We start from the raw sequence: 5,363 nt of genomic DNA on the forward strand, positions 1-5,363 counted from the left end.
CTAAACTCTGCGTAAACTTGTGCAAGGCCCCTTTTCTATGGAATCTTAGTCAGCGGGGAGGGGACCTTGATACCAGCCCTGCCTACCCACTAAGGCTGTTGCAAGGATCACAGGAGATAGGGTGTGTGAAAATGCTTTTTAAACGGTACAGTATACAAAGGAGGCAAAATAGGATTATCGTTCAGCTCGTTTGACGGTCTTATAACATATCTTATCCTGAGTGTCAGACAATATAGGATGGTATTCTCTGCCCCTTCCAGAATAACCCCCGCCCAGAGGCAGAAAATGCCACCAGGGAGCCCACCTCCGCGTTTCTTTCCTCTTCCAGTCGCGTTATTCCTCTGGGAATTCTTACATGTTTCATCCTCTGGCCTGTTACACTTTTCTCAAACTGTCCTACTTTCTATCATATAAAACAATATGAATGCAAAAAATATTTTCCATGAAATATTTGAATTGCTCAGAAAAAGACTGCACATTCAAGATTGTAGCTTGATGACATCATTTCGCCTTTAGATAATAAAGTCTTATCGTCTGGCTAAATGTATCAGACTTTATCTAAATTATGCCTATATAAAATTACGTTGTATTTACAATGTGCCAGGCACTGAGCTAAGCACTCTGCATGTGTTGTCACGTTTCATTCTTCTAGCAATCCCACAAGGTACTACTATTACAATACCTATTTTGTAGATGAGAAGACTATGACTTAGAGATATTGACGATGTCTAAATTCACATGATTAGTAACTAGCAAAGTTGAGACTTAGACTAACAATCCAAGGATTCCAAAGACCCAACTCTTTTTTTTTTTTTAAGTTTATTTTTTACTTAGAGCGTGAGCAGAGGAGGGGTAGAGAGGGAGGGAGAGAGAGAATCCCTAGCAGGCTCCGTGCTGCCAATACAGAGCCCAACATGGGACTTGATCTCACAAACCATGAGATCATCACTTGATCAAGCCTAACCAACTGACCCACTCGGGCACTCCCAAGACCCAACTCTTAACTTCTATTTCATTGCTCTGAACTGTCAGAATTAAAAACCGTCCTTAAACTTACGGTAACAGCAATGTATGAGGACAGATGGTAGGTACACTTGTAATGAACATAGCATTGTTCATTACAATGGATCAATGGATAAACTTGTCCAATCACTGTGTTGTACACCTGAAACTAATGTTAACATTGTGTGTCAACTACACTCAAATAAAACAGAAAATAGTGGCATTTCCTCTGTGTAAATAGAAAGCAAAAACGTTGGGATGCCTTTCTGCATATATTTGTGTGTGTGTGTGTGTGTGTGTGTGTGTGTGTGTGTGTGTGTGTGTACACATACATATATTTTTCACCAAATGCATATATTTTACAAAGAAAAAAAAATCCTTAAACTTAAAGGAAGTGGAGTCCAGTTGAGCCTTTTCTTTCTTCCCACCCTTCCACTATCCAGATTTAAAGCTGTATTTTCCCCCTCTTTGAAACATTAACTCATTCTCCCACACACAGATAATTTGGCACCAAATGCTTCTCGCTATGTTTTGGATGTTTTGTTATGTTTTATTTATCAACCATTTCTATGTATTCCACAACATTTTCTATGTATGTGGAATTTGGGGGGCAGGGGTAGAAAGGTAGAAGTACTAAAAAATGGGAAAGCCAGGGAAGGATTAGACTCTTTTCCTGGAAATTTAGAAAAAAGCTCAAGAAATTATTTGATATATACAAGATATTTGCTGCAGCATTATTTGCAACTGTAGAAAATGAGAAAATTTGCTTAAATAACCATAATAGGGTAACTGTTAAATAAATAATGGTGCATCTGTATAATAGCATACTATTTACCTTTTAAAAGAGTAATTATGTTTAACTCTGGAAGGCAGGATTAACGAGGAGTTGATTTTCTTTTTATATCTTCTTTACCATTTAGATATTTTGCAATAGGCATGTATTATTTTAAAGAACCAATTTTTTTTAAATTTTTTTTTTAACGTTTATTTATTTTTGGGACAGAGAGAGACAAAGCATGAACGGGGGAGGGGCAGAGAGAGAGGGAGACACAGAATCGGAAGCAGGCTCCAGGCTCTGAGCCATCAGCCCAGAGCCCGACGCGGGGCTGGAACTCACGGACCGCGAGATCGTGACCTGAGCTGAAGTCGAACGCTTAACCGACTGAGCCACCCAGGCGCCCCTAAAGAACCAATTTTTTTTCATAGATCTGAATATAATCCAGTGAGAAAATCATGTTTAGAAAGTTTGTATAATGCAGTTATATAATTGCTCTTTAAAATATATACTTATGTGTATGCGTATATTTGAGTATGCACACGCCCATGTGCACATTCAGGTGGATATACACCAAAGATGTGAGCTTGAAGATTATTTCGTTTACATCATTTTCTACTATATCTATAATTAGCGTTTGTATGGTTTTTGCTTATGTAATTTTTAAATTAAAAGAAAAAAAAACTGATAAAGAACCTTGTGTTTGTTTTGGTTTTACCCTAAGACAGAGGAAGCCCTTGCATTCATTCTTTGTATATTTTGCATTAAGGAGGCGTGATAATGGAGCAAATAAAAATATAGTCACTGAGGGGCACTTGGCCGGCTCAGGCAGTAGAGCATGTGACTCTTGATCTTGAGGTGGTGGGTTTGAGCCCCACATTGGGTGTAGAGCTCACTAAAAAATAAAAATTACATATGTGTGTATATATATATATATATATATATATATAGCCACTAAAACATGCAAGAAACCAAAATATAAGGATCCACCCTTTTCTAAAATAGCACATACTACATAATGCATGAATGTTAGTCTACCTTGAGCAAAACAGTTTATCATATTGGTGACTAATATGTCACAATACTGTTTTGGAAGCATTTATTAAATATCTAGGTATTATATGAAACACAGTGGATAATAAGATTTGTGTATCCAAATGCCAGCTTTGGTGCTCAATAACTGTGAGAACTTAAATCACTTAACTGTTCGGTTTCCTCATCAGTAAAATGGGGATAATATTCATACCTATTTCACAGTGTTGTGGAAGAACTATGACTCAGTTAAGTGCATGAGGGAAGAAGAACCTGAAGATTGAAAGAGACTTAAAAATCATAACAACTGAATGCAATGTATACGGATAAAGAGACATATCCACCAAATACAATATATGGGCATTTGGGGGGATCTTGATTTGAACAAAGCAACTGGAAAAAATATTATGAAGTAACTGGTAAAATTTCAATCTTGACTCTGATGATATCAAAGAGTTATTGTTGTATTAGATGTGTTAATGATACTGTGTTTTTATTTAAGGATTTTTATCTTTTAAAAATGCATACTGCAGTATTTAATCATGAAATGCCTGAAATTTCCTTCAAAATAATCAAGTGAGAGAGGTACAGATGACAAAAGATTGACCAAGCATTGCTTATTACAACAGGTTTTTTAAATTATTTATTTATTTTCAAATTGTAGTTTTAAATAATTTCCACACCAAACATAGGGCTCAAGCCCACAACCCTAGATGAAGAGTCACATGCTCCACCAACTCAGCCAGCCAGACCACTCCAATATGGTTTAAAAAAAATAATAATAATACTATTCTCAAGGCACCTGGCTGGGGGAATCTTGAAATCAGAGTTGTGACTTCCAAATCCAGGTTGGGTCTAGAGATACTTAAAAATAAAATCTTAAATAAATAATAAACAAATAAATACTATCCTTTGTACATTCGTATGTGTTTGAAATTTTCCAAAAGATTAAGTTGATTTCTTTTGAGAGAGACACAAACAGTGCCAGTGGGGGAGGGGCAGAGAAAGAGGGGGAGAGAGAATCCCAAGCAGTCTCCACCCTGTCAGAGCAGAGCTGGATGCAGGACTGCAACTCAAGAAACCAGGAGATCATGACCTGAGCAGAAAACAAGAGTCTGATGCTAAATGCTTAAGGGATTGAGCCACCCAAGTGCCACTTCCCAAAAAATTTTTTAAGAGGAGCCTGGCTGGCTCAGTTCCTGGAGCATGGGGCTCTTGATCTTGGGGTACTGAGTTCCAGCCCCATATTGGGGGCAGAGTTTACTTAAAAAAAAAAATTTTTTTTTTAAATACTGTTTAAAAAATGCAAGATAGCAAGGATTATGTAAATATGTCCTATAATTATATGCTTTGTATTTATAATACTGTATTATCTAATGTTTGCTTACACTTTTCAGATTACGACGTTTTCATTTACACTACGTCTTTTATTATTATCCCTATTTTACAACCGAGAAGAGTGAACCAGAGCCAGACTGCAAGGCTGTGTCATACACCGCCTACACTCTTCCAGTTTTCCAGGGGACCTGCTGGTAAAAGGTGTAGGAAGTAACCCACAAGCCACTAAGCACAGGATTCTTGCTTCCTTTCATGGCTGAAGTCAGATCTACTGGGTAGGGAATACAGGAACATACAAACGATTAATTTAGAAATATTTACAGACGAAATTTGCGCTTACGTTCGCACATCAGAAAAATTCTAGCTGCTACTTTAAAGGGTAATGTCGGGAGCACAGAATAGAACACAGCCGAGGGGATTAAATTCTCTCCATGTTAGGTTTCCTTCCCATACATAACTGTTTATTATCTTAAGTTTCCTGTGCTAACTTTATGTCCTCTATTAACCTGTTTATTCTCCCTAAAACCAAGGGTAGAACTACGGTTACGGGATGAGAAACTGTAGGAAGGGAGGTTGGAAGGCAGGAGGACGTCACATCCCAGTGGTTTTGAGGCCCAGCCTCCCAACAGCTCTGTTCCACCTTAAGAAGCTTTGGCCTCTCCCCCAGCCAAGCGGGCACTCGGCTCCTCCCACTCCCGTGTCAGCTCCGACCCGGGAACGTGGGGAAGGGAGGAAAGACGCACTGAATGGAAAGATTGGCGCCCGAGGCCGCAGGGTCTCTCCTTCCCGTACTCTAGGCGCACGGGAGGAACGTGTAAAGCACCGGCCATTGGGTTTGGTTCTTTTCCGGAGGCTTCAGGATGGGGGCGTGTCCGGCTGAAATTGGCGGGGGTGGGGGAGGAATATGTGAGGGGTGGGGCTCATCTTGGGGTGGGGTCGAAGACAACAGAACTGAGGCATGTGAGGTATACAGTATGCGGTGATTGTTAGTCGAAAATTGTAAATTCACGAAATCCGGACGCGCCCCTCCAAGCCATTTCCAAAAGAGGGGGCAAGTTTTCCATTCTCCGCCCCAATTCCCCGTCTTCGTTTTAATTGATTGAGTTTAAGGTAGGCTGGGCCCAAGCTTGCTTGTTGATTGGCTACAGAAGTAATCCATCAGGATGACGCAAGCGAGGGGGTGGCTATTGGGGGAGGAAGTGAAGATTATTTTGGT

The sequence above is a fragment of the Leopardus geoffroyi genome, chromosome B4 (genome assembly GCF_018350155.1).
Source record: "Leopardus geoffroyi isolate Oge1 chromosome B4, O.geoffroyi_Oge1_pat1.0, whole genome shotgun sequence".
Taxonomy (NCBI): Eukaryota; Metazoa; Chordata; class Mammalia; order Carnivora; family Felidae; genus Leopardus; species Leopardus geoffroyi.